Raw genomic sequence first — 12,174 nt, 5'->3', positions numbered from 1 at the left:
CCTAGGGACAATTTGGACTGGCCAATTCACCTGAAATGCATGTTTTTGGAATGTGGGAGGAAACCGGAGTGCCCGGAGGAAACCCACGCAATCACGGGGAGAACGTACAAACTCCGCACAGGAAGTCTGAAGCTGGATTTGAACCCACGCAGGAGGTTCCCAAGACATGAACTGTGCCGCACATGCGCTAACCACTGCGACGCCGTGCTGCCCGAGACGCATGTTATGTAAAATAAATATCATTTTCTTGACCAATGTGCATTTAAAATAAATGCATGTATAAATAATAGTTAATGTTGTAATGTTGCTTGTTATTCGAATCAGTATTATTTCTTTTTAATGAATGAAAGTATTTTTTCACCGCTAGGAGGCACTTAATAAAACAAAAAATGTCCCTTTAAAACAGGGGTCTCCAACCTTTTTCAAGCTGAGGGGTTACTTTTGTTCCTAAGTAGCGCAAAGGGTACCCCAATTTATTTGCATTTCTAAAATTACAATTTTATTGTGTTAACACTATGTTGTTATTATGCTTTTACCATGTTAATAATCGGAAGTCGTGTTAAATAGACTCAGTTAACCACTAAATAAATCATTTTACTAAAAAAACACAATGACCTAGCACTGGTGAGCTATTTTTAGAACAGATCCGCAGGCCTATCAGCCCTCAGTCTAGGACGCCACGTTGGAAATCCCTGCTTTATTAAAGTAACTGAAAACAACAAAATAAATTCTGCTTACAAATCAGAAAAATATCAATTAAATAATAATAATAATAATAATGATAATGTGTATTGATGGTATTGTTTTCAATCCTGTATGAATGAAAAAACACAAAAAACTATACAGTACAGTATGTTCTAAAAAGAAAGAAGAACTAAACTTAAATATAATTTTCTCACATAAAACTTCAACTAAAACTTAAAAAAGGAAACATTTTTGAGGGAAAAAACAACAAACCAGCTGGAAATGTTTGAATTAAAACTAGCTAAATAAAATAAAAATAATCACAACTCCATGGAAAATTCCAATTCAGAAGTGCTTTTAACTATCTAAATAAAATAACTGTTCAGATTGTCTTATTTTAAATCGAATTAAGTTAGATGTGTTGCATTATAATCACAATGCATATTTGTGTCGGCTACTTCATTCATGTATGACTTTTGGCTACTCTGTGGCATTGAGGTATTTTCACATGATCCCAAAAAGAGAGAGAAAAATTCCAACGGCATGTAATTATAGATTTACTGGGCATTGTTTGAGTGAGGAGTGTGTGCAGTGGCCGCTCTGAGCCGTGTTTACCTTCTTGCAATTACACTACTGCTTCTGCCTGCACACGTGTGTCTGGGATTGTGCGATGGCTCCCTTGGGCCGCTGGACCACACATGTGGACAACTGCGAGCACTTTCTTCTTAAAAACAATGACTGGCGAACATGCCTGAATTGAATAGATTTGAACTCTTGGTCCTGACTTTGGCATTTGTTATTAATAATGAATACAATTACAGAGCTGGAGTCATTTATAAGTAATACTCTCCCACCAAACTGCAAAATAAATAGGCTTGGGTAGTAATGGAATACATGTAACAGCGTTAAGTAATCAGGATACAAAAAGAAATGTAGTTACAACAAAAATACCCAATCAAATTACAGGTGTCTTTTGTAAAAGTAAGGATTACTTTGCACGATTACATGTTTATTTAAAATTATTTTTATGTTGCCCACTACATTGGTGCATTAGTTTTAACCCGTTGTATTCTTTTCCTCGTTCACATTACCTTTGTTTACATTTCTGCTCTCTCTCTGCAGTCTTATTCATTCCACACACATGCGGCACACTTTATATACGTACTATACTACGTGGTTAAATGTGAGCACTTTATTTTTGGACGACAAGAAACCAACTGATCTTGGTTTCCTCTGTTTCTTTTTCAAGGTTATACATGTCATTTCTTCACCAAAATGTATTAATATGATTTATATTTAGTTTATTTTGTCTTTTTTAACATATTTGGTATTTGAGACGCCTAAACATCAGCCAAAGTAATCAAGTTACATGACTGCAATAATATGGTATTCAGATAACCTTACTGATTACATTTTTCAAAAGGTTTTTAGTAACTGTATCAGAGTACATTTTTAAAGTAACATTACTAACTCTGAACATGAATGAATCCATTGATTAGTTGCTTTAAAGGTATTCACAGACTGATTTGTTTTTCAATTAGGCCCAGTTTTCCTCCCAACAATTGTGCAAATATGTTGCAAATTAATCCACACACCAGGAAGACTCAAGAACTTTGGTCTCAAAGTTGATCGATCAGGCTTGTTTGCTGTAGAGATATGACATCAGTGAAGGAACCTAGTACTTTCAAAACGACAAATCCCAAGAGCAAAACAATTGAGACGACCTCCGAAACAGGCAGCCATTGTAGTAAACAGCATACTGCTCACTTCTTCTTAGATATAGGCCATTGTGGCTTTTTGTTTGTGTTTTTTGCTGCGTTCCGCAGTTGGTGTATTTTTTCCGGCTAACTCCCTGTCAGTGTCGGGGCTGCCGAGGGCTTTCCTGTGTCGCTAGTCTGCATTAGAACGTCTTTTGCCATGTCCCTTTGTTTATTCCTGACTGGCTTTGTGGTCACCGCCATAGCAGCTTTTTGTTGTTGGTTCCCGGTTGGCCTGGCTGTTCACCAAATGTTTTTTGATCGGCTAGCCTGGCATAAGCGCTGGTTTTGCTGTGTTCTTTGGTTTGCTTATTCTCGACTGGCTTTGCGTTTGTCACCGCTGCTGTTCCTGATTGTCATTGGCGGTTCTTGTTTAGCCTGGTTTCTCACTGCGTTGTTGGCTGTTCTCCATGTATTTGTGGTGTTTTTTTTTGTTTTTTTGTTTTTTGTTTTTTTAAACTAATTAGTTTTTGACTGCTTGTCCTTTGCTGTGCCATTGTGCATCCACCTGCGACACGCCTAGGCAGTCCCCACAAAAACTACCAAAACGCTGCTTATGACACTCTGAACCGCTTCATCTAATCAACACGTAAAATAATATGGCGACTGGCTTGTTAGGGTGCTGTTGTGATGATGTCAGAGCTTAAGGTATTTTGTTTTCAAAATACATTATCTTAAAAACTAATTGGAATGTAGCAACGAAATATATATATAGATTTTATGCAAAAAACATGTAATATTTCCTTACCTTCTACATGTTTAAGAGTTTTGGATTAACTTTAATTTATTAATGCATGAATATAATATAATCAAAGAGTATAAAGTCAAAGACGAGGGAAGGCTGGTTAAAAAGCGCAAAGCAGAAAAACGGGACAGGGAGGACCGTGGGCTAGCGCCGAAGTTGAAATCCGACTCACGGGCTTGCACTCTTGTCGCTCTCTTTGGGACTCTTCGACTTGCTTGGACTTAATTGCGTCCCGCATATAAACAAGGGGGTTAGTGTGAGAGCAGACCGGCAGCTGAGGGGCTCAAGCAGCGGGCCCAGACTGGGGATTGAGTTCAGAGGGGAAGGACTTAGCCGAGGAACCGATAGAAAATATGCGACGAGGAGATTTCACGAAATGATGAGATATTCAAAATTGCTAGCACGGGTGGGATGTTTTAGCATAAAACATGTCACGGGTTAGCATCACCTCTTATCGAAGCCTTCCAGGGTTCTAAATCAGGTTCGCGGTGACACCGAAACGGGGCCCCGGCAGACAGTAGCCTCGCTGGCCCCTGTCTCCCTGAACATCTCTTTCACAGATGCTCCCTTCTCATCGATTAGTTCCAGACCCCTCAAACAGACAGCAAAGGGTTGGATTCCACTTGAAGTGATCCCAGCTAAGGGTCTTACGCTTAAGCCCACCCGTTACAGGGCAGATTCCACTAAGGTGCGCCTCGGGATTAAACCGCTAAATTAACTAAATAAGGAAGGTAAGAGGCCGCACATTACGTACTTTACAGTAGCTGATCCGTCAACCTGGGGCTAAAACAGTGAAATACATAATGAGGGAACTGGGACATGGATGATAACTATAAATAAATGGCCTGACAATAATCTCCTCGCAGTGTCATATTATTTGTAATATCAATTTCTATCTAATCTTATTTTAAACTGAGACAAATACCGTATTTTCCGCACTATAGGGCGCACCGTGTTATAGGGCGCACCCCCAAAAAATAGTTTTTGGTCCTATATCTTCCATAGATAAGGCGCACCGGATTATAAGGCGCTACAATGGGAACGTCGACAAAACAGTCAGATGATTCAGTCAAACTGATTACCCCCTTAACATTCCCAAAGCTTGCAAAGAAGCAAATACGTGTCGTAGACACGTGCGGATGCGGTGTCCGTACGATGTCACTTAAATGCGTCATTTCAAATATCATTCGGAAGGTTGAAGTCTTGGGATTCAAGAAATGCTAAACATTTCTATGTTTCTATTTTCGCTCACAACTTTACTGTGCATATGACAATAAACACTTGGAATTGAGTTTAATTCACTCAACTCATCACAGCAACATCAAGATAGTTCTAAAACAAGATACCGGGAAAATATAAAGCCGCATAACTCACCCAAGTTCTCACGTTCAATAATGATATGCAATCATGGTCTTCTTACAACCGTGAGTGAAGTAAATCCAGGAGAGTAGAATATTTACAAATACAGACTAATGAAACATGTTTCTTTATGGCGTACTGTAGCAAGCTTGCTACGCCATTGCTAAACTCGTCCGATTGAAGGGTTTGTTTTGGGCATCTAGCCAATCCGAGGCTCCGAATAACTTAAGCCAACAGTGATCGATTCAAATGATGATTGACACATTGGTTAGCCAATGAAACGCCGGTATATAAATCCCAGCATACACCGCGGACTTGCTACGCCATTGCTAAACTCGTCCGATTGAAGGGTTTGTTTTGGGCATCTAGCCAATCCGAGGCTCCGAATAACTTTAGCCAATAGTGATCGATTCAAATGATGATTGACACATTGTTTAGCCAATGAAACGCCGGTATATAAATCCCAGCATACACCGCGGACTTGCTACGCCATTGCTAAACTCGTCCGATTGAAGGGTTTGTTTTGGGCATCTAGCCAATCCGAGGCTCCGAATAACTTAAGCCAATAGTGATCGATTCAAATGATGATTGACACATTGGTTAGCCAATGAAACGCCGGTATATAAATCCCAGCATACACCGCGGACTTGCTACGCCATTGCTAAACTCGTCCGATTGAAGGGTTTGTTTTGGGCATCTAGCCAATCCGAGGCTCCGAATAACTTTAGCCAATAGTGATCGATTCAAATGATGATTGACACATTGGTTAGCCAATGAAACGCCAGCATACACCGCGGACTATTCCTTGTTCGGGGTAAAATCAAGTCGGCGGCCGTTGAGTAAGTTGCGAAACCTTGGGAATTTAATATTGAGCCATATATAAGGCGCACTGTGTTATAAGGCGCATGGTCAGCTTTTGAAAAAAATTAAGACTTTTAGGTGCGCCTTATAGTGCGGAAAATACGGTAATTATACTAGCATTTTTAAATGCCAATTCGGAAATCCTGTAAAATGAATTCGATTTTTCTGGTTTGTTGCACGGTTAAGTGAATATTGAAAGATAATAGAAAGCAGCCAAGAATTGCTATACTTCAAATATTGTCATTGTCATTTGAAAAAAACCCAACTCTTCTTTTTAGAAGGGTGAAAAAAAAACATGTAAATTGAAGATAGTTATTTTTCTTTTGCATAAAAGCTACGGTTCATTAAATGACATACATGGAAAACAATACTCTTTCATTCATTTGGATAATGAATAAACAACAAAAGTTTTTTTTTTCTCAGTGACTGCAATGATATGTACTAATCCGTGTTTACATTTTTATGCTGTCAAATATTGCACTGTAAAAGTTCCATTTAACTCTTATTTTATAGGATGATAGTTTGGCCATTTTAAGTTGTTCCTCTTCTCTTTTTTACAAGCCTTTTTACAGTATGAAGTTTTAGTCCATCCCCCCAAATTACAATGATAATGTTAATTCTTGGCACGGAAAATAGGTGGTTAGTGCGCAGCCCCATGGTGCAGAGGTTCATGGTTCAAAACCAGCTACCGCGGCCTCACCGTGTGGAGTTTGCATGTTCTCCCCGTGCCTGCATGGGTGTCCTCCGGGCACTGCGGTTTCCTCCCACATTCCCAAAAACATGCTTTTCAGGTTAATTGGCCGTTATAAATTGTCCCTTGGTGTGAATGAGCGAGTGAATTGTCTCTGTGTACCCTGCGACTGGCTGGCCAACAGTTCAGGGTCGCCCTTGCCCACTGCCTGAAGATAGCTTGAATGGGCTACAGCACACCCACGACCCTACTGAGGATAAGCAGTGCAGGTAATGGATGGATGGAAGTATGTGTTAACAATGCCTAACTGAGTCCTAAGAACATATGCAGATATGTGGCAAAATATTCCAACCAAGTCAAAGTTGACCGATTTGGCTCATAAACCCTAGAGCTGTGACGCGATCTCATTAAAACAAGACTATTAATAAAAACACATCCCATTTATGCAACATGAATAACATTAATACAACAAAATAATAATGTAAATTATAATAATAATACAAATACTATTCCTCTCACTAATAGAAATATTAACAAAATCAACATCCTAGTTCAGGGAGAATAATAATATAAAGATAAAGTAAAGAAAAGCAAAAAATATTAAAACGAAAATTTGCCACTGAAACAAAAAATAATTGCAAATGGAAATGGCCGAGAGCGCTGTGTAAAAGCCAGCACATATGCACAGCCATCGTAGCATTCGCAGCACAAAACATATTATAGGTACAAACTCATATGCAATGTACTTAGTGAGAGACCAAAATAACAGTTCTTTCGACCGTGTTGGAATGTCCTCTCCGTCGCGCCGACAAAACAAAAAAAATATGCATCTTATAAATACAATTCGTACCTTATACTTGACTCATGGCAGAGGTCGATAGTGAGACCAAGGATTCTAGGTTGGCGCACAACTCAGCCTCAAAAAATAAAATTGGTAGTATTAGCAAGATAGTCAAGAGATCTACTATTTTATTTTCTCATGACATCAGAAGCAACTAGGCCCAGGCACGGTTCAGTACAGTAATGCGAGTGCATGAAAAAAGGGGAAGTCAGGCTTCAACACGGTACAGAAGAAACAGCCCTGGTTTCAGTCCACCCTAAGTAAACGGGTCTTTGAATGGACCGGAAAAAGTGACAGGTGCATCCCGCCTCTGGTGAAGCACTGATTCAAAAATTGTTTCCAACCCAGGGATTTGGAAGCCTTTCCAAATTCCATTCTTTCAGTCGGATTATCATCATAACCTCGAATAACTAAAACCTAAAAAAATATACAGTATATATACATGGTTGGAACCTTTTTTCCTGTTGCATTACATTCTCAAACATTCCACATCCTTCTACCTTAATACAGTGCCGGTACAGTACATAATTTGAAGCACATTTACCACATAGTCATATACTTTGTTTGAATATGAACTCTGTATATGGAGGCCAGGCTGACTACTTAATCACTCCCAACTCACAGCCCTGATCCAAAGTGAATTTTGACAAATACAGTACTGTGCTCAGAGTTCGACGTAAAGGGGAATTGGAGAGAACCCAGGAAATTGCTATTTGCCGTGGCGTGCTACTCCAGCCGCGCTGTCCTCCATACTGGGACAAATTGCGTCTTGGGCAGCTGCCAGGGTGTAAAATGCCCAATTTCAGTCTGGGTTGTTTAGGAGGCAATCATGCACAAGGTCAGGCCGGTCCCAACACTTTCATTCCTCGTCTATTTTGTTTCCACCTCTGACAGCTAAATGATGGTGGACGTCCACTGTGTCGATTTGAACATCAGACTGTAAAACTTGTGTGGCTGCATGTGTGACATCATCTTGTATGACGGTCTGACCACCCTGTTAGTTTTTATTTTGTGTTATATTGGATAATTTCCAACCTTTTCCTATTCCAATGAATCATTGTGTCTTGACTTTTGCTGGGTATTATCCAACTGTATTTTTTTTTTTTGCTTGTTCCTGAAGTGCTGTCTTCATATGTGAAAGTACAGCTGAATTTGAAAAGTACATGTCATCTTAGATTTTGGTCATAGGTTTTAATTTAGGGGTTGGCAAACTAAGGCCATATACAGCCCGTCAAGCTTCTTAACCTGGCCCGCCCAACAAAACTGTAAAAATATAATGACAGTATATATGATAGTAAAAGGTACAGTATTTTCCGGACTATAAGTCACAATTTTTTTCTTAGTTCGGCTGGGGTTCGACTTATACTTAATATGTGACTAATCTGTGAAATATCCATCCATCCATCATTATCTGCAACGCTTATCCTCAGTAGGGTCGCGGGGGTGCTGGAGCCCATCTCAGCTATCTACGGGCAGTGGGCAGGGGACACCCTGAACTAGTTGCCAACCAGTCGCAGGGCACGCAGAGACAGACAACTCACTCGCTCAGTCACACCTAGGGACAGTTTGTACCGGCCAATTAACCTGACATGCATGTTTTTAGAATGTGGGAGGGAAACGGATTGCCCGGAGGAAACCCATGCAAGCACAAGGAGAACATGCAAACTCCAATCAAGAAGGTTTGATCTCATGACCACAGAAATCTGCCGCACATGCCCTAACCACTGTGCCGCCATGCTGCCCATCCGTGAATTTCACATATTTTTTAGCACTAAACTGCAAGAGGGCGCTCTAGGCCTCTGTTGATAATTTCAACCTTGACGTGTTGTCCCCCTTGTTTTACCAAACGGGACCACTCAGAAGATACAGCGTTATTTCCCCAAAGTAAATATTTTTAACTTGCTCAAAATGAATTTATATACATGGAATGCTTTGATGTTCTATTACATTACCCCCAAGAATGAGATACATAACCATTTTGGTGTCATTTTTTTTTTTTTTGGGTGGGGTATTAAATGCGGGGGGGACAGTTTTCGGCACACAGCAGTAATTTATAAAACCAACTGAGAAAACTGAACCAAATGGCAATGAAAAGAAAATCATATTCTGTGGATTACATATTGCAAATAGTGAAATATGAAGAAGAAAATCAGAAAGAAAGCAAGAAAATTTCGAATAGGCGCAAAATCTGAGGTTAGTCAATTTTACGTAAGCGGGTAGCCCAGTGCCACTCTTGGTGGTTTTTTTGTTTAATGTGTATTTTTTTTTTTCAACAAGATATCTATGATGTATTATGTGATTAAAAAAACAAAAAACTTTTGCCTTTTGAGTTTAATGCGTATTATCAATTTTAGTGCTTAACAGAGGCGCATAATATATCGCTAGTCTTTCATTATTCATGTTTTAAAACAAATATTATGAAATCAAATTATTCATGATCAATTAATAATTTTTTTGTTGTTTTTATTTGTTACCTCCCTTAATGTGATTATTATTATTATTATCATTTTTTCCTCATCTACTTTTTGCCTTAGGCGGGATATACATTTACTACTCTTATTATCATTCTTCTTATTATTTTATTGTCTTGTACAAGGAACCTATGTGAGGTATTTGTTGTTATATGTCGTCACACAGAAGAGCTAATTTGAGCAACATGTATTAAGGAAGTCAAAGCGGTTGGAGTAAAAAAGCTATGCTTCATCCTTCTCCTTTTCGGACATGCTCCATTAACATTTTTTGTATGGTTTTGTTTTTTTCTTGATTTATGTTGGAAATGAAAATTTCATTAAATCATTCATTCATTCATATATGAAATAAAATATAACATGTACATGTGGATGTCTCTATGTATATTATTTTTAAATCCATACGAGTAAAAATGGATAGCTCTATTTAATCGTGTTTCCTCATGTATCGCCAATGTATTGGCAGATAAATATACCTGATTAAACAATCAATTGTTTTCTTCCTGCCAAATTTTTCAACCCAATGCAACCTTCAACTCTAAGGGTTTGCCCCCTCCTGCTTCAAAGGGAAACGGTGTCATATTTTGGATTTTGCAATGCAACCAAAAAGAGTGCTTCAAAGCACAAGGAAGAATACAAATTACGGACACTCAAACTGAGCAAATTGTATTATGTTTCTTATCATTTTTTTGTGGCGGTGGAGAAAATCATATTAGGATCTGGCCAAGGTGAAACTTTTGGAAATTAAATACACATTTCTTGAACTATAAGTATTTTTGGAAATGCCTGTTTATATGATAATTCATGTATTTTTGCTTATTGTTCAAATCTATATTGTTTTTTCTTGTAATTAAATCAATTAAATATAATTTGTAATGATAATTTATTATCACTATGAAGCAGTAAATAACACACAATGTCCTTCTAAAATGTTATGCTACCTCAGCTGGGTCACCTTGTTAAAGAAAGCTACAATTGAAGGAAGACTCAGCAGTTGAGGGTGAGGCTTTTTGCATAAAAGAAGGCAGCGAAAACCATTAAATTACAACATCAAAACATTGGAGCTTTCATGCTCCTTAGTACATACTGAAAGTACATAGATCTGACTTTAGCCATAACCAAAGAAGCATGTTTAATGGGTTTCCTCTCCATCTCTTCAGGGGCCATTTCCAATGGAAGGCAGTTCATTTTTCACAAACATTGTAATCATATTTAAATCAGCCATACTCAACATCCATTTTTCTCTCTACAAACCAAATCTTACTAGGGTGGGTCTGCAGGGGCCGAAAACCAGCAAAGCTGCTAGCTTTGTAAGCAGAGTAGTGTCAATGATCTTTGCATTATTTTATTGTAAACATTTTTTTGTTTAATTTGATAATAAAAACAACACATACAAGTTGGTAAAATTATTAAAATGCATTCAGTTACCAAGCGATTGAAATGTTTTGATCCACTGACAGATCATTTATCAGTTTTTATTTTTATTATTTAACGGTGTACTGTACAAATAATTTCGTTTTGTGTTTTTTATGACTTAGGAATTATTTTCAGCCCAATAGGAAACATAACTAAACAGAGCAAAATGAGCTGTCACCTACTTTATCATATACTTGGCACATCTTTTAAATTTAAGAATATAATTAAGTTAAGTAAAAAAAAAATCATACAATGAGTAAAATTATTTTTCATTGAGAAAAAATTTAAACATTCGTAATATATAATTAAATAAATTATTGCCAACAAAACTCGATTTATTGGTTTATTTAGTATTTATTCGGCAGTATTCGTATGTGGCTTATAAGCTCCAAATTGGCTCAACCGATTTTCGTGAAAATAGACACAGCAGAACTCTAGGCCTCTGGGAGTGTCTTAAACTAGGTTTTATATCAAAGCACCCCCAATAAATTCAAACAAAATTGACAAAAACTTGCTGTCGTGTACTAGGGGCTCTGGATCTGCATGCCGTTATATTGTTCTTTGGCACTCCAACAAACTCACTCAAGTTGAATGTATGGGCAACGCCAAGCCATTGAAGTTGTTATTATCTAATCAATATTTATTTTCTTATTAATGTTTTGAACAAAAATGGGGATTGACACATTTATAACTATGTTATTTGTTTCTAACAAAAGAATACTAAACATTCATCTGTGTGTACATGATTGAATGTCTACATTGTTACTTTCTTGTCGACTCTGAAAGACGCACCGGTTTTATAGATTTGCCCTTGTATTTCTACTGCAGTCTTTTGTTTTTTTCAACTTGTTTTTATGCTGGATCTTTGAAGTTGATTTCCATCAAGGAGCTGTTTCAGGAAAAAATGAAAGCATCTTTTTTGTGCTATGTGTGAGTTAGAATCAAAGTCAAGTCAATCATGTGTATTTGTATAGCCCTTAATCACAAGGAGTCTCAAATGACTGCAAAGACCACATATTATTGCAAACTACAGACTATTATTACGCCATCCCCTGATCTAAAATCTACATGAAGGCAAGGAAAAACTCAAAAACCTCCACAAGAGAAAAATAAAGAAACCTTGAGAAGGGACCTCACACCGTCAAATCTGATAGGCTGCAAAATATGCAGGTGTTATGTAATCATTCCAGTAAGTTCTCGCAAATTTAATTTTAAGACTCATTCTGAACATGTATTTTTATAATGTGTGTTTTGTCAACACATTCGCAACATCCTCACGTTGTATGGTTGTGTGAGTGTGTGTGTCTGGTCTTCATTAGTGGCTAAGGGTTGAAAAGGGGTCACTCTGTCAA

This window comes from Urocampus carinirostris, chromosome 1, assembly GCF_059441175.1.
Source record: "Urocampus carinirostris isolate Australia breed hairy pipefish chromosome 1, RoL_Ucar_1.0, whole genome shotgun sequence".
Lineage (NCBI taxonomy): Eukaryota > Metazoa > Chordata > Actinopteri > Syngnathiformes > Syngnathidae > Urocampus > Urocampus carinirostris.
This window is presented reverse-complemented; position numbering follows the sequence as displayed.